This window comes from Ranitomeya imitator, chromosome 5 (genome assembly GCF_032444005.1).
Source record: "Ranitomeya imitator isolate aRanImi1 chromosome 5, aRanImi1.pri, whole genome shotgun sequence".
NCBI lineage: Eukaryota > Metazoa > Chordata > Amphibia > Anura > Dendrobatidae > Ranitomeya > Ranitomeya imitator.
Genome location: NC_091286.1, coordinates 594,197,366 through 594,216,404, shown reverse-complemented (window position 1 = coordinate 594,216,404; position 19,039 = coordinate 594,197,366).

The window sequence follows — 19,039 nt, the reverse complement described above, 5'->3', positions numbered from 1 at the left end:
AACGCCAGGCGGTCCTTGGTAGTGCTTTTAAGCGCGGGCACCTACAGCTTAGTAACCGGGTTCCAGCACCGTCAGCTAGTCCTCGGTCGTGCCATTGGCTCTTGCACACTGGGGCAACGCATCCGGGTTCCAGCACCGCCAGCTGGTTCTCGGCAGTGTTCTTGTCACAGGTACTCCCTCGTGCCAAGCCTGGTTTCAGCACCGTCAGCTGTTTCCGGGTTGTGTCAACTTCACTGAGACGCCTATGCTTGCCCCGTCGTGGTGCGGTCGAGTTAGCCAACTCCAGGGTGCCTCCAGTTTAGGAGCTTCCTATGTGGGCTGCGTGAACTGGTAGTCAAGGCTGGTTCTGTAGTGCCAGTAGGCCCAGCTCCCCCTGTAGGACTGTTGGGGTTCGGTAACTGCGGCTGCCTCACGGCCTAGCTGTTTTCTCCTCTCCTGTGGGCCTTCGGGTCCACCACCTGGTTCCAGCACCGTCAGCTGGTTCCGGGCCGAGCCTTTGGCTTAGGTGCCTCCTCCTGGGTATCCGAGTTCCGCCAACGCCAGGCGGTCCTTGGTAGTGCTTTTAAGCGCGGGCACCTACAGCTTAGTAACCGGGTTCCAGCACCGTCAGCTGGTCCTCGGTCGTGCCATTGGCTCTTGCACACTGGGGCAACGCATCCGGGTTCCAGCACCGCCAGCTGGTTCTCGGCAGTGTTCTTGTCACAGGTACTCCCTCGTGCCAAGCCTGGTTTCAGCACCGTCAGCTGTTTCCGGGTTGTGTCAACTTCACTGAGACGCCTATGCTTGCCCCGTCGTGGTGCGGTCGAGTTAGCCAACTCCAGGGTGCCTCCAGTTTAGGAGCTTCCTATGTGGGCTGCGTGAACTGGTAGTCAAGGCTGGTTCTGTAGTGCCAGTAGGCCCAGCTCCCCCTGTAGGACTGTTGGGGTTCGGTAACTGCGGCTGCCTCGCGGCCTAGCTGTTCTCTCCTCTCCTGTGGGCCTTCGGGTCCACCACCTGGTTCCAGCACCGTCAGCTGGTTCTCGGCAGTGTCTTTTGCTCTTGTACCTTCTGCTCCCCATCCTGGTTCCAGTACCGTCAGCTGGTTCCGGGCAGAGCCTTTGGCTTAGGTGCCTCCTTCTGGGTATCCAAGTTCCACCAATGTCAGGTGGTCCTTGGTAGTGCTTTCAGGCACGGGTACCTCCTGCTTAGTAACCGGGTTCCAGTAACGTCAGCTGGTCCTTGGTAGTTCCATTGGCTCTTGGACATTCGGCTACCCATCCGGGTTCCAGTACCGTCAGCTGGTTCTCGGCAGTGTCTTTTGCTCTTGTACCTTCTGCTCCCCATCCTGGTTCCAGTAACGTCAGCTGGTTCCGGGCAGAGCCTTTGGCTTAGGTGCCTCCTTCTGGGTATCCGAGTTCCGCCAACGTCAGGCGGTCCTTGGTAGTGCTTTTTAGCACGGGTACCTCCTGCTTAGTAACCGGGTTCCAGTAACGTCAGCTGGTCCTCGGTAGTTCCATAGGCTCTTGAACCTTCGGGTAGCCATCCGAGTTCCAGTTCCATCAGCTGGTTCTTGGCATTTTCTCAGCCTTCTTGTACATTCTGCTACATTTCCAAGTTGAAGACCCTAACGTCGACAACCCGGAAGACCACCCCGATGACGACGACCCGGAAGACCACCCCGATGACGACGACGACGACGGCGGAGACGACGACGGCGGAGACGACGACGGCTGAGACGACGACGGCGGAGATGACGACACTGGAGACGACGACCCTGGAGACGACAACATGGAAGACCGAGAAGCAGAAGAACAAGAGGCTGCAGAACAAAGAGCAGAAGAACATTAAGCATAAGACTTAATATCAGAGCAAAAGATATTATCTAAATTATATGCAGAAGAAGACTAAGCAGTGTATGGGGGTGAGTCCGTTCCTCCTCGTGGTGCCCCTGGATAAAGCCTGATGCTGCAGGCCAAACTGAATGCGGACAAATGTAACTTTTGTGACTGGCAGAACGGAAGGTGTAATCTTCCAACTTTTATAGATAACAACTACGGGAATGCCTGTCACAAATGAGAATATGATGAAGAAGTAGAATAGGAAGAATAATAACAGTGGAATAAAAAGAATATGTAGAATAGGAAGAATAATAATAGTTGAAGAAAATGAATATGAAGAATGTAATAAAAAAAAAAAATAGGTAGAAGATGAAGAAGAAGATGAATAAGGTGAAGAAGTTGATGTCAAAGATGCTGATGATGATGAAGATGAAAGTGTGGGAAAAGAAAAAAAAAAAAAGAAAAAAAAGAAGGGGAAGGGCGTGGAATAGTGAAACATCAATATCTGACAAAATAAAAAAAATTTACATAGTCAATATCTTTTTCAATCCGAACGTCTTTAAAAAAAAAAAAAAAACATGCTATTCTATTTGATTGGACTAATCCTCATTGCCTTTAATGTCTCCGCCACCTCCCCCATACATCCTACATTATTCTTAGTTGTTTTCCTTCATGTAGAATGAACCTACAAGGAAAGAAAGGGTTTATTTTAATTCCGATATTTTGGTCCCATTGACTTGCATTGGGATCGGGTATCGGTATCGGCGATATCCGATATTTTTTGAATATCGGCCGATCCAAACCGATACCGATACTTTCCGATATCGGAAGGTATCGCTCAACACTATCCCTAACCTATCACCTCCCCTTCTCAGAATAGGCACACTATCAATGACTCTAAATCTTAACTGGTTCACCAGATGTTTATTCTCCAGGAAATGCTTTGGAATGTTAATTCTGTGAGGCCCGTTCTAATGGTGCTTTTATGTTTACCTATACGGGTCCTCACTTCAGTGGTGGTCTCCCCGATATAGGCTAGTCCACAGGGACAGGTAATCATATATATGACATAACTTGATGCACAAGTATATCTTTCCTTTAACTGAAATTTCTTTCCAGTGTGTGGGTGACAAAAGGAGTCCCCTTTAAGTAGATTGTTGCAGCAAGCGCAACCGAGACATGGGAAATTCCCAAGTCTCGGTGCGCTTAAAGTTTGTTGGTGCGACACTTTAGATGTGCCAAAATCAGATTTTACTAATTTGTCACCTAGGTTTTTACCCCTCCTGTAGGACATCATTGGAACCGATCTAAAGCCAGGGATTTGAGGTAGACCTCGTTGTAGAAGGGCCCAATGTTTTTTAATAACACCACTGAGTCGGTTACTCACTGGGCTAAAGGTGGAGACAAACGGAATTCTATCACAGACACATTCCTTGAAAGATTTTTTCCTAACATTTTCAGGAGGTGGCTTCACAGAGCCTGCTCAGAGCAGGAGCTGTGAAGCCTGCAGTGCTGTGCACACTGTCAGATCACCGATCTGTGATGTCCCCACCTGGGACAAAGTAAAAAAGTAAAAAAAAAAAACATTTCCACATGTGTAAAAAAAATAAAAAATAAAAATTCCTAAATAATGAAAAAAAATATTATTCCCATAAATTCATTTCTTTATATAAATAAAAAAAAACAATAAAAGTACACATATTTAGAATCGCCGCGTCCGTAATGACCCCACCTATAAAACTATATCACTAGTTAACCCCTTCAGTAAACACCGTAAGAAAAAAAAAACGAGGCAAAAAACAACGCTTTATTATCATACCGCCAAACAAAAAGTGGAATAACATGCGATCAAAAAGACAGATATAAATAAACATGGTACCGCTGAAAGCGTCATCTTGTCCCACAAAAAACGAGCCACCATACAGCATCATCAGCAAAAAAATAAAAAAGTTATAGTCCTCAGAATAAAGCGATGCAAAAATAATTATTTTTTCTATAAAATAGTTTTTATCGTATAAAAAATGATATATATGAGGTGTCGCTGTAATCCTACTGACCCGAAGAATAAAACTGATTTATCAATTTTACCAAACGCGGAACAGCATAAACGCCTCCCCCAAAAGAAATTCATGAATAGCTGGTTTTTGGTCATTCTGCCTCCCAAAAATCAGAATAAAAAGCGATCAAAAAATGTCACGTGCCCGAACATGTTACCAATAAAAACGTCAACTCGTTTCGCAAAAAACAAGACCTCACATGACTCTGTGGACCAAAATATGGAAAAATTATAGCTCTCAAAATGTGGTAATGCAAAAAATATTTTTTGCAATAGAAAGCATCTTTTAGTGTGTGACGGCTGCCAATTATAAAAATCCGCTAAAAAACCCGCTATAAAAGTAAATCAAACCCCCCTTCATCACCCCCTTAGTTAGGGAAAAATTAAAAAATTTAAAAAATGTATTTATTTCCATTCTCCCATTAGGGTTAGGGTTAGGGCTAGGGTTAGGGTTAGGGCTAGGGTTAGGGTTAGGTTAGGGCTAGGGTTAGGGTTAGGGCTAGGGTTAGGGCTAGGGTTAGGGCTAGGGCCAGGGTTAGGGCTAGGGTTAGGGTTAGGGCTAAAGTTAGGGCTAGGGTTAGGGTTAGGGCTAGGGTTAGGGTTAGCGCTAGGGTTAGGGCTAGGGTTAATGCTACAGTTAGGGTTGGGGCTAAAATTAGGGTTAGGGTTGGGATTAGGGGTGTGTCTGGGTTAGAGGTGTGGTTAGGGTTACCATTGGGATTAGGGTTAGGGGTGTGTTTGGATTAGGGTTTAAGTTATAATTGGGGGTTTCCACTGTTTAGGCACATCAGGGGCTCTCCAAACGCGACATGGCGTCCGATCTCAATTCCAGTCAATTCTGCGTTGAAAAAGTTAAACAGTGCTCCTTCCCTTCTGAGCTCTCCCGTGTGCCCAAACAGTGGTTTCCCCCCACATATGGGGTATCAACGTGCTCAGGACAAATTGCACAACAACGATCGGGGTCCAATTTCTCCTGTTACCCTCGGGAAAATACAAAACTAGGGGCTAAAAAATAATTTTGGGGGGAAAATCTTTATTTTTTTATTTTCATGGCTCTGCGTTATAAACTGTAGTGAAACACTTGGGGGTTTAAAGTTCTCACAACACATCTAGATAAGTTCCTTGGGGGGTCTAGTTTCCAATATGGGGTCACTTGTGTGGGGTTTCTACTGTTTAGGTACATTAGGGGCTCTGCAAACGCAATGTGACACCTGCAGACCATTCCATCTAAGTCTGCATTCCAAATGGCGCTCCTTCACTTCCGAACCCTCCCATGTGCCCAAACGGTGGTTCCCCCCACATATGGGGTATCAGCGCACTCAGGACAAATTGGACAACAACTTTTGGGGTCCAATTTCTCCTGTTACCCTCGGGAAAATACAAAACTGGGGGCTAAAAAATAATTTTTGTGGGAAAAAATTTTTGTTTTATTTTTACGGCTCTGCATTATAAACTTCTGTGAAGCCCTTGGTGGGTCAAAGTGCTCACCACACATCTAGATAAGTTCCTTAGTGGGTCTACTTTCCAAAATGGTGTCACTTGTGGGGGGTTTCAATGTTTAGGCACAAAAGTGGCTCTCCAAACGCAATATGGTATCCCATCTCAATTCCTGTCAATTTTGCATTGAAAAGTCAAACGGCGCTCCTTCCTTTCCGAGCACTCCCATGCGCCCAAACAGTGGTTTACTCCCACATATGGGATATCAGCGTACTCAGGACAAATTGTACAATAACTTTTGGGGTCCAATTTCTTCTCTTACCCTTGGGAAAATAAAAAAATTAGGGCGAAAAGACAATTTTTGTGAAAAAAATGATTTTTTATTTTTACGGCTCTGCATTATAAACTTCTGTGAAGCCCTTGGTAGGTCAAAGTGCTCACCACACATCTAGATAAGTTACTTTGTGGGTCTACTTTCCAAAATGGTGTCACTTGTGGGGGGTTTCAATGTTTAGGCACATAAGTGGCTCTCCAAACGCAATATGGTATCCCATCTCAATTCCTGTCAATTTTGCATTGAAAAGTCAAACGGCGCTCCTTCTCTTCCGAGCCCTCCCATGCGCCCAAACAGTGGTTTACTCCCACATATGGGATATCAGCGTACTCAGGACAAATTGTACAATAACTTTTGGGGTCCAATTTCTTCTCTTACCCTTGGGAAAAGAAAAAATTTGGGGCGAAAAGACAATTTTTGTGAAAAAAACGATTTTTTATTTTTACGGCTCTGCGTTATAAACTTCTGTGAAGCCCTTGGTGGGTCAAAGTGCTCACCACACATCTAGATAAGTTCCTTAGTGGGTCTACTTTCCAAAATGGTGTCACTTGTGGGGGGTTTCAATGTTTAAGCACATAAGTGGCTCTCCAAACGCAATATGGTATCCCATCTCAATTCCTGTCAATTTTGCATTGAAAAGTCAAACGGCGCTCCTTCCCTTCCGAGCACTCCCATGCGCCCAAACAGTGGTTTACTCCCACATATGGGATATCAGCGTACTCAGGACAAATTGTACAATAACATTTGTGGTCCAATTTCTTCTCTTACCCTTGGGAAAATAAAAAATTTGGGGCAAAAAAACAATTTTTGTGAAAAAAACGATTTTTTATTTTTACGGTTCTGCATTATAAACTTCTGTGAAGCACTTGGTGGGTCAAAGTGCTCACCACACCTCTAGATAAGTTCCTTAGGGGGTCTACTTTCCAAAATGGTGTCACTTGTGGGGGGTTTCAATGTTTAGGCATATTAGTGGCTCTCCAAACGCAACATGGCGTCCCATCTCAATTCCAGTCAATTTTGCATTGAAAAGTCAAATGGCGCTCCTTCGCTTCCGAGCTCTGTCATGCAGCCAAACAATGGTTTACCCCCACATGTGGGGTATCGGCGTACTCAGGACAAATTGTACAAAAATGTTTGGTGTCCATTTTCTCCTGTTACCCTTGGTAAAATAAAACAAATTGGAGCTGAAGTAAATTTTTTGTGAAAAAAAGTTAAATGTTCATTTTTATTTACAGGAAAGAAATATATCTTGGTACCGTGTTAGCCAGTATATAGAAAAATATTTAGAATTGAGAGTCCTCAGTGGTTGATACCTTTTAATGGCTAACTGAAAAGATGGTAACAAATTGCAAGCTTTCGAGACTACACAGGTCTCTTCATCAGGCAAAGACTAAAACAAATTCTGAAGAATCACATATTTATGCACAACATAGTAATACTATGTTGTGCATAAATATGTGATTCTTCAGAATTTGTTTTAGTCTTTGCCTGATGAAGAGACCTGTGTAGTCTCGAAAGCTTGCAATTTGTTACCATCTTTTCAGTTAGCCATTAAAAGGTATCAACCACTGAGGACTCTCAATTCTGAACATTTTTATTTAAACATTCCAAAAATTCCTGTGAAACACCTGAAGGGTTAATAAACTTCTTGAATGTGGTTTTGAGCACCTTGAGGGGTGCAGTTTTTAGAATGTCACACTTGGGTATTTTCTATCATATAGACCCCTCAAAATGATTTCAAATGAGATGTGGTCCCTAAAAAAAAAAATGGTGTTGTAAAAATGAGAAATTGCTGGTCAATTTTTAACCCTTATAACTCCCTAACAAAAAAAAAATTTGGTTCCAAAATTGTGCTGATGTAAATTAGACATGTGGGAAATGTTACTTATTAAGTATTTTGTGTGACATATCTCTGTGATTTAATTGCATAAAAATTCAAATTTGGAAAATTACGAAATTTTCAAAATTTTCGCCAAATTTCCGTTTTTTTCACAAATAAATGCAGGTAATATCAAAGAAATTTTACCACTATCATGAAGTACAATATGTCTCGAGAAAACAATGTCAGAATCACCGGGATCCGTTGAAGCATTCCAGAGTTATAACCTCATAAAGGGACAGTGGTCAGAATTTTAAAAATTGGCCCGGTCCATAACGTGCAAACCACCCTTGGGGGTAAAGGGGTTAATATAAGACTTAGCTGACATAGCAAAGGGGCATAGTACTCGATCTAGAAAGATGGCGGTCTTATTGAAGAGAGACCCCCTCCCTGAGACTATCGGTCTACCAGGGGGATTACATAAATCTTTATGGATTTTTGGTAGTACATATAGTACTGGCACAATAGGTGCTTCAACTGTCAAGAATTCAGACAGCTTGTGGTCAATGAGTCCCATGGCTAGGAAGTCACTGATCACAAGCTGTAACTCTCTTTGAAATCTTAGGGTAGGATTACAGGATAATTTATCATACACTAGATGGTCATCTAGCTGTCTAAGAATTTCAGCTTTATATTTGGAACTGTCCATTATTACTACTGCCCCACCCTTATCTGCTCTTTTGATGGTAAGAGCAGTATTATTCATCAAATTCCTCAAAACCTTTCTCTCATTTACTGTTATGTTCTGATGCAGAGGAGGTTTATAGGTATTTTTCAATTTTTCAACCTCACTCTGTATCAGACATATATATGATTCCACAAAGTGGTTCTTGGTAGGGGGTTGAAACGTACTTTTATTGTACAAGCCTAGTTCTTTTAAGGAGAAACCTTGTCTGGAATCCCCACTCATCAAGTCTGTATTTTCTACCTTGTCTGAAAAAAAACATGATAGTCTCAATCTCCTAAAAAAGGCTTGTAGATCTATTTCTATCTCAAACCAGTCTGGATAATTGGATGGGCAGAATGACAGTCCCTTAGATATTAATTTAAGTTCAACGTCAGATAGTGTAATAGAGGAAATATTTACCACCAACTCTTTATTCTCTAATTGTTGTTCTTTGCATTCCTCGTCCTCATTGTAGCTGTCCTCCCTTGTCTCTGTTCCTTGATTCTTGTGCCTCCTATGTTTGCGACCCCCTCTCCGACCACGTCTCCTGGGTTTGTTCTCTCCATCCGTCCTGGTTCTAAAAAATGGGCTCCTTTCGCCCCCATAGTGTTCGAATCATCAGTAGAATCCGAATCAGCTGTAGTGAAACCAAAGTTAGAGTTTTTCCTCTCTTGTGGTCTCCTCCGCCTCCTAGATGTCGTGGGTTTGCCCCTCCTGGTATTGGAAAACTGATTAGGGCCATTGTGCCAAGAAAAAATATGGCCTGTCTTATAATCCTCCATATCCCTGATCCACTTAGTCCTTTTAGTGGTCTCGATGTCGGCTCTAAATTTGGTTAGATTTTCATCAGTTTTGGTCTTTAAAGAGCCCCATTCTTGTGCTGTCAGCTGTGCTTTAAGTTACATAGTAACATAGTTAGTAAGGCCGAAAAAAGACATTTGTCCATCCAGTTCAGCCTATATTCCATCATAATGAATCCCCAGATCTACGTCCTTCTACAGAACCTAATGATTGTATATAGTAACATAGATAGTAAGGCCGATAAAAAGACATGTAAGGTCGAAAAAAGACATAAGTTGCTCCTCCCAATCCGTGATATTCCTTTTAATAACATCCAGCTAGTTATTCAAAAATTCAATATTGAGCAGCATAATATCGAATGCGAATTTATTGGAGATGGCTTCAAATTTTGCACAGAACTGTAAATTCTCAGGAAATAGGGTTGGTCTTAAATGTGGGCGTAACCCACGTGGCACCCTCCTGGCTCTGAAATATTCTGTCAGAGTCATAGCATGCAGCTCAGACTAAATTAATTTTCTCCTCTCATTTTCCCACTTCCTTCTTAACATCTCATTCGTGGGTTTACTCAAGAAGGCAATATCCACATTCGAGCCTAATAATATACGTGCAGCATCGTCGTCAGTGTATGAAAAAGTCATGGCGGTATCAGAGTCACCCATCTCTGTATTAGTTATAGTTTCCATATTCACGGATTTGGGTGCACGTCAGTCAGGGTTCAAATACAGCACATATAAGAAAAGATGGCTGACAGCACTCACTTATACAGGGTGCTCGATCCAAGTCCAGGGAACCCTCCTGGAAACTGCATAGACTCCAGAGTAGAAGGACAGCGCTCCATCCGGGTGTTGAAGTTCAAAAAATCTTTATTTTAGCCATGATAAAAGTAGCCAACAGCAACGTTTCGACCGCACAACAGGTCTATTTCAAGCATACACCATAGTGTTTTGGGCTGTCTTAAATAGTGTGGACACCACGCAGGGAGCCAATCACTATTCAGTGCCAGCCCACTTAACTATACATTATAAATATATCTAAAACCGATACCAAAATAGACATCAAATATATGTGCAAGTACATAGTATATAAAACAAAACATCGCCATACAGATCAATGCATTAATCTATATATAACAGTGCAAACGCGTGATGTTTATCTTCTGATTTCAATATGGGTACAAACTGCGTCCTCGTTTCTATAGCGATGAATGGCCAATGCAGAGTCTCTCCTTCAGCGCTTCTTGTATAGATCTATCCAATCCTGGTTGATGGCACCATTTTCCAAATTAGGCCAATCAAATCCCTTCATACAATATAACTAACTTATCATCTGCAATCCGATTAACCCTTATACGGGTAGTTTACTTACGCGCGTAGTGGCGTTTTCCCATCAGGCTCCAGCACCGAGCCGCAGGCACAGACATCGGCCGTGTAGTGCGACGTCAGCGCTCCACGTCATAGACACGCCCCATCACATGATCGGGATGGAGTCGCATCCAGGCGTGACGCGCCTCTGCAGCGCCCACCGCCGGCCTCACGTGACCGCTACCCGAGCTGGTTACCTTGGAGACGCCGACTAGTGACTCAAAACTATTCCCATAAGTCATCAATCATTAATAGCTCGTCATACCGATATTCAATCAGTTATACAATAAGATTAAACATATGACTCGGGTTGAAGTTATATTATAACAACGCATATAGAGGAGGTCATAATGTATCCTATATTATACTGCATAATCAATAATCATACCGCATCTTCCTAAATAATAATAGTGCAGTATACAAGAAATACACTCAGAAAAAAAGAAATCAAAGCCTCAGTACAAGACAATGTATCTACATAGCACAGGTAGCATAACAATGTATCTATATAGCATAGATGGCATAACAGATGGGACAGTCGGAATCAAAACCATAAACAGTGAATCATCACATCCTGTATAGTCATATTACAATGTGTTAAACCAACACTTCATACAAACTTTATCCCACTGCATAGTTCACCGACTGTCTCATCCATTGTCCATCTAATAAAAAAAGATAAAAAATGTGAGTAACAAGCGTGTCTAAAAAAATGGTAATAAAAACAAAGACGGCAAAAATTCTGAGAGGGGAGGGAGGAAAAAAGATTAATTTTTCAATTATTTAAAGAGATAGATTATTTTGGAGTACATATATGTGGATTGAACTCTATATTTAAACCCCTGGGTTGTAACGTACCCAGGGTATAAATCCATCTCATCTCTTTTGTTTTAAGCATCCCTAACCTATCACCTCCCCTTCTCAGAATAGGCACACTTTCAATGACTCTAAATCTTAACTGTTTCACCAGATGTTTATTCTCCAGGAAATGCTTTGGAATGGTAATTCTGTGAGGCCCGTTCTAATGGTGCTTTTATGTTTACCTATACGGGTCCTCACTTCAGTGGTGGTCTCCCCGGTATAGGCTAGTCCACAGGGACAGGAAATCATATATATGACATAACTTGATGCACAAGTATATCTTTCCTTTAACTGAAATTTCTTTCCAGTGTGGGTGACAGAAGGAGTCCCCTTTAAGTAGATTGTTGCAGCAAGCGCAACCGAGGCATGGGAAATTCCCAAGTCTCTGTGCGCTTAAAGTTTGTTGGTGCGACACTTTAGATGTGCCAAAATCAGATTTTACTAATTATTGCATCATCGCCGCTCACCTTCTTGGTGCAGTCCTCAAAGTTTTGGAGGATGGTACATATGTCTGACATCCATGTCCACTCCTGAGGTCTTATGTGTGGAGTCTGAACTGAATATCGATGGCCTTGTTGATGTTGGTAGTCATAAACTGCCCTCTTCTGCTCACAAATCCTTTCCAACATATGCAGCGTAGAGTTCCAGCGCGTGGGGTCATCACACACCAGTTGTTGAGCTCAAAGCTGCAAACGCTGCTGAAGCTCGGCAATGGCTGCTGAAGCTGTAGCTGACTTTCTAAAATGGACAGACAGACGGCGTGCTTTCACTAGCAGATCTGGCATCTCTGGGTAGCTTTTCAGAAAATGTTAAACCACAAGGTTAAGCACATGAGTCAAGAAAGGGACGTGTGTGAGATCAAATTGCCTCAACGCCACCACCAGGTTACGGCCATTGTCGCACATGACCATGTCTGGCTCTAGGTTCAGAGGTGTCATCCAAATATCTGACTGCTCTTTTAGAGCTGTCCACAACTCTTCTGCATTGTGTAGTTTGTCACCTATGCAGATTAGCTTCAGCACAGCCTGTTGCTGCTTGGCTGAGGCAGTGCTGCAGTGCTTCCAGCTTCTGTGGTGATTTCAGAGATGGAGGAAGAAGAGGAGGAGGTGCAGGAGCTATAGACTGTGGGGGCAACCCTGATTGATGTAGGGCCAGCAATCCTCGGCATGGGGAGGATGTGTTCCATCCTCAGATCCGAATGGGTCCCGGCTTCCACTATGTTAACCCAGTGTGCCGTCAGTGAGATGTACCATCCCTGCCCACAAGCACTTGTCCACGTGCCCATGGTTAGGTGGACTTTCCCTGTAACAGCATTTCTGAGGGCACGGGTAATGTTGTGGGACACATGCTGGTGTAATGCTGGTATGGCACACCGGGAGAAATAGTGGCGACTGGGGACCGAGTACCTTGGGACGGCAGCTGCCATCAGGTTGTGGAAAGCTTCTATCTCAACTAGCCTAAAAGGCAACATTTCTAGCGCAAGCAGAAGAGAAAAGTTAGAATTTAGGACTGTGGCCTGTAGGATGTTGGATGGGTATTTCCGCTTGCATTCCAAAGACTGGGGTATAGACAACTGAAGGCTGTGCTGGGACAAGGACGTGGACGAGCTTGATGATAGTGCTGCTTGACTGTGGGCAACAACCGGTGCAGGGCTAGAGGCATCTTCACATGCACGGTATACTGGGGATTAGCTTCTACGCAAAACAGTGGAAGAAGCAGTGGTGTGACTTGCAGACAGTGGTCCTGGAGCCTGGAGTTCGGACCACAAAGTCAGGTGCTTTGCTGCATGTGCCTGATCATGCTGGTGGTGGTCAGGCTGGTTGTTTTTCTACCACTGCTGATGCAAGCATGACAGGTGCTGCAAATGGCCTGTTTGGGGTTATCGGCAGAGTCTTTAAAAAATAACCATGTTGGTGTTATGGGGAATGGATGCAAGCCTTCTGTCGTGGCCACTACACTGCTTCTTCCTGACTGTTGGGGTGATATGCCTCCTTCCCCATGTGTGCCGCTGCCCTCGCTCTGCATGTCCTACTGCCAGGTTTGGTCAGTCTCATAGTCATCCACCACCTTGTCTTCCGCATCCGCACCCTGCTAGTCCTCCTGACTTTCTGGCAATTGTGTCTCATCATTGTCCACCTCTTCTGACACTTTCCCAACATCGCCTTCCTGTGACTGGGCTGTTCAAAGCTTTTGGCATTTCTACATGCAATCTCAGCTGTCACCACTTTAAGGTGACCGGCTGAGAGTCCAGAATCTTGAAATGGAAAACTGAACAGCTCTTCAGAGTGTCCAAGTGTGGTATCAGTTGTCTCAGGGCACTCGGCATGGTGAAAGGAAGGAGGATCGGGGTGAGGAATATCCAGGCCACACTCACGGCTACTCAGACTTGACCATGTGGAAGACATGGTGGTGGTGATGGTGGCTAAGTGACTGGAAGCATTATCCGCTATCCAACCAACAACCATTTCACACTGATCTGGCTTCAATAGTGGTGTGCTGCAGTCCCCTAGAAACTGGGACAGGAAGGTCGAGTGAGAAGATGTGGGTCTTTGTTGCGGCCCACTTTCACCTTGGCCACGGCCTCATCCTCTGCATGCACCATCAGCATCACGTCCACTTCCCCATCCCTTGCCCCTTGCCTTGCCCATTTTAAATGAACTACTGCAATATTTCAAAAGATCAACTCAAATGTATTTATTAGGAGCGAAATGATATCTGATCAGTATGTCTGCAAATCTATGATTTTTCAAACACAGACACCAGGCAGGCCTCAGCCTGAAATAACAGACTGTATTCTATTTTTGGGGGCTTTTTTGTGAATTTAATTTATGCAAGATAGTGCTGTATATAAGTACAGTAAAAGGCAGCAAAAACAGTGGTAAAACGACCTACATTGCCCACACTTTGAGCACGCAGATATATTAGGCCTGTCACGGAAATATCACACAGCCAAATATGTGGCCTGTACTTTCTGAATCCAAAATAGTGCTGTATTTATTTAGAGTAACAGATGGGGAAAAGTGGGAATTATCACACTGGCAAATATATGGCCTTTTTTAAAAAAAAATGCAAAATAGTTCTGTATATAATTAGAGTAACAGACAGGAAAAAAAGTGGGAAACCGACCTACAATTGCCAAACTTGGAGCACGCAGATATGTGAGGCCTGTCACGGAAATATCACACTGGAAATTATGTGGCCTGTATTTTCTGAATGCAAAATAGCGCTGTATATAATTAGAGTAACAGACGGGAAAAAAAGTGGTAAAGAGGCCAACAATGTCCAAACTTGGAGCATGCAGATATGTGAGGCCTGTCACGGAAATATCACACATATGTGGCCTGTTTTTTTTTTAAATGCAAAATTGTGCTGTATATAATTTCAGTTACAGATAGGAAAAAAAGTGGAAAACCGTCCTACAGTGGTCAAACTTTGAGCACGCAGATATATGAGGGCTGTCACGGAAATATCACACAGCCAAATATGTGGCCTGTACTTTCTGAATCCAAAATAGTGCTGTATTTATTTAGAGTAACAGATGGGGAAAAAGTGGGAAACCGGCCTACAATGGCCAAACATGGAGCTTGCAGATATTTGAGCCCTGTCACGGAAATATCACACTGCCAAATATGTGGCCTGTTTTTTTTCAGTGCAAAATAGTGCTGTATATAATTCGAGAAACAAACAGGAAAAAGAGTGGAAAACCGGCCTTCAATGGCCAAACTTGAAGCATGCAGAAATATGAGGCCTGTCACGGAAATATCACACTGCCAAATATGTGGCCTGCATTTTCTGAATGCAAAATAGTGCTGTATGTAATTAAAGTAACAGACAGGAAAAAAGGTGGGAAACCGGCTTACAAAGCCCAAACTTGGAGTACGCAGATATATGAGGCCTGTCACGGAAATATCACACTGCCAAATATGTGGCCTGTATTTTCTGAATGCCAAATAGTGCTATATATAAGTAGAGTAAGGGCGGCTTCTCACTTGCGAGTTTTACGGACGTAAGAGCGCAGAAACTACGTCCGTAAAACTCGCAAAAAATACGGCACAATTATTCTCTATGCCCCTGCTCCTATCTGCCGTATTTTACTGATCAGTATTATACGGCTTTCTACGGCCGTACAAAATCGCAGCATGCTGCGTTTGTCACCGTACTGCGCAAGAAATACGCCAATGAAAGTCTATGGAAGCGTGAAAAATACGGATTACACACGGACAAGCAGTGTGACTTGCGAGAAATACACAGCGCTGTTAGAGAGAAAAGCCAGTAATTCAGTGCGGTGTACAGTAAAATCACACTGACAGCTTACAGTCCAATAGGTAGAATAAATGTGTACACATAGAATAGGTATATATATATATATACTGTATATATATATATGTCAGTGAGACACATATATGTATATATATTAATATTTATTCCAGCGCTATACAGCTTGAAAGCCGGTACTTCAATTACCGGCTTTTTCTTTCTCCTTCCTAAACCCGACATGATTTGAGACATGTTTTACATACAGTAAACCATGTCTTCTCTCCATTTTTTTTGCAGATTCCACACTACTAATGTCAGTAGTGTGTATCTGCAAAATTTGGCCGTTCTAGCTCTTAAAATAAAGGGTTAAATGGCGGAAAAAATTGGCGTGGGCTCCCGCGCAATTTTCTCCGCCAGAGTAGTAAAGCCAGTGACTGAGGGCAGATATTAATAGCCTGGAGAGGGTCCACGGTTATTGGCCCCCCCTGGCTAAAAACACCTGCCCCCAGCCACCCCAGAAAAGGCACATCTGTAAGATGCGCCTATTCTGGCACTTGGCCACTCTCTTCCCATTCCCGTGTAGCGGTGGGATATGGGGTAATGAAGGGTTAATGCCACCTTGCTATTGTAAGGTGACATTAAGCCTAATTAATAATGGAGAGGCGTCAATTATGACACCTATCCATTATTAATCCAATTGTAGTAAAGGGTTAAATAAAACACAAACAAATTATTTAAAATTATTTTAATGAAATAAAAACAATGGTTGTTGGAGTATTTTATTCTACGCCCAATCCAGTCACTGAAGACCCTCGTTCTGTAAGTAAAAAATCATAATAAACCAACAATATACTTACCCTCCGCAGATCTGTAACGTCCAACGATGTAAATCCTTCTGAAGGGGTTAAAACATTTTGCAGCAAGGAGTTCCGCTAATGCAGGCTGCTCCTTGCTGCAAAACCCCGGGGAATGAGGCTAAATATAGATCAATGATCTATATTTAGCTTCATTTGCGGTGAGGCGCCCTCTGCTGGATGTTCATAGATCATGGGAACTTACCTAGAAAGCTCCCAGGCTTCCCAGGTCCCAGCTCCCAGGTCATGCATGCATACAAAACTCCTCGCCGGAGATGCCAGCATTCTAGGGGCTTATTTCAGCCGGGTCCCTGAAAACACAATCTCCTCGCCGGAGGTGCCAGCATTCTAGGGGCTTATTTCAGCCGGGTCCCTGAACACATTCAAACACATGACCACATTGGCGCAAAGCATATAGCATAAGACGATACTAGCGCATGGCCGTGCGGTCATGCGCAGTTTATATAGTTGCAGCACAGGAAGCTGCTACTGAAGTTTTTGCCCTTTCAGGACCTTCCAGAAGGACCAATGGAAAGTGCTGCAGTACCTGAGCATGTTTTGCCCTTTCAGGACCTTCCAGAAGGACCAATGGAATGTACTGCAGCACCTGAGCATGTGACCGAACATGTGGCCCTCGACCTCCAATGGGAGACCCTGCCCTGGGCATGCTCAGTGTGAGTAAACAAGGACTTAGTCCCAGAGAGGCTCGCTCGCCGCAGATCAGTGCAGGGTACCATAGGAAAGCCAGAAAAGGCAGTAGTGACCCTATGCACCGAATCAGCCCCAGCGAGATGCTGGGAGCGACGTCTCCGCTGAGCAGAGCCCACTGCGGCCGATACCGACTGGGAGACCGCAGCAGACACGGATCGAGATCCCCCCTGTGCAGCAGAGGAAACTCGACTCCTAACATTATCCCCCCTCCTAGGGCCCCCCCCTCCTTGAGCCTCACTACGCTCAAAAGCTGCGATAAGCAGCGGAGCCCGAATGTGCTCCACAGGCTCCCAGGTTCTATCCTCTGGGCCGTGACCCTTCCAGCCCACCAGATAAAATTTCTTGCCACGTACCACCTTGCACCCCACAATAGCATTCACCTCAAACTCATCCGTGGATGAACCCGATGTCCCGGCAGATGACTCGGAAAACTGGGACAAATGAACGGGCTTTAAGAGGGAAACGTGGAAAGTATCGGTGATACCAAGGCGTGGAGGAATAGCCAAACGGTAGACCACAGGGTTGACCTGTTCCAAAACCTTAAACGGGCCAATGTAGCGAGGAGCAAACTTAGTGGACTCAACTCGCAGCCTGATGTTACGGGCGGAGAGCCACACTAAGTCGCCAGGAGCAAAGACCGGAGCGGGGCGCCGGTGTGTATCAGCCGAAACCCTCATTCTCTCCTTGGAGGCCCGAATGGCATCCTGTGTGCGGTCCCAGATGTCACGTGCCTCCACCGCCCGGTCTGCCACCCTAGAATCGGTGGATGACACGGGCATGGGCACAGGGACACGCGGATGCTGGCCGTAATTAAGGAGAAAAGGAGTTTGACCAGTGGAATCAGCTACGGCGTTGTTCAGGGCAAATTCCGCCCAAGGTAGCAAAGATGCCCAGTCATCCTGCCTAGCAGAGACGAAATGTCGCAAATATGTCACCAGAGTCTGGTTGGTTCTCTCCACCAACCCATTCGTCTCGGGATGGTATGCAGAGGAGAGGTTTAACTCTATGCTGAGTAAACGGCAGAGCTCTCTCCAAAACCGAGATGCGAACTGGGGACCCCGATCGCTGACAATCTTATCAGGCATACCATGCAAACGGAAAACGTGTTTAATGAACAACACCGCCAAGGCCCGTGCTGAGGGTAACCGAGGAAGCGGCACCAAATGCACCATCTTGGAGAAATGGTCGGTGACAACCCAAATAATGGAGCAGCCACGCGACTTGGGTAGACCCACCACAAAGTCCATCCCAACCATCTCCCAGGGCCTGTCTGCCACCGGTAGAGGGTAAAGCAACCCAGCAGGCCGTTGCCGAGGAGACCGATTCTGGGCGCAAGAAACGCACGCCTGAATATAGTCCTTGACATCTCGGGCCATATGCGGTCACCAGTATGTTCTCGCCAGAAGCTCAGATGTCCTCTTGGTCCCAAAATGCCCACCCACTCTGGAGGAGTGAGCCCAAGAGAGAACCTCCGGTCGCAAGTTAGCTGGTACGAAAGTCTTGCCCGGGGGCACAGACTCTAGCGAAACCGGAGCTACAGTTCTCAGGCTCTCAGAAGGGACAATAAGCCGAGGCTCCTCCTCCTCCGATGACACCACGGAGCGGGAGAGAGCGTCAGCACGAACGTTCTTCTCCCCGGAGAGGAAATGGAGAGTAAAATGGAACCGGGAGAAGAACAGGGACCATCTAGCCTGGCGAGAATTCAGCCGCTGGGCCGTTTGCAGATACACCAAGTTCTTGTGGTCAGTGAAGACTTGGAAGGGAAAGCGAGCTCCCTCCAAGAGATGTCTCCACTCCGAAAAAACCACCTTCATGGCCAGCAACTCCATGTCCCCGATGGAATAATTCCTCTCCGCTGGTGTGAAGGTCTTGGAGAAGAAGAAGCAAGGATGCTTCCGACCTTGAGCATCCTTTTGGAAAAGGACTGCTCCAGCACCAACGGATGAGGCAGCCACCTCCAAGATAAATGGCTTATCAACATCGGGGCGATGTAGGATGGGAGCG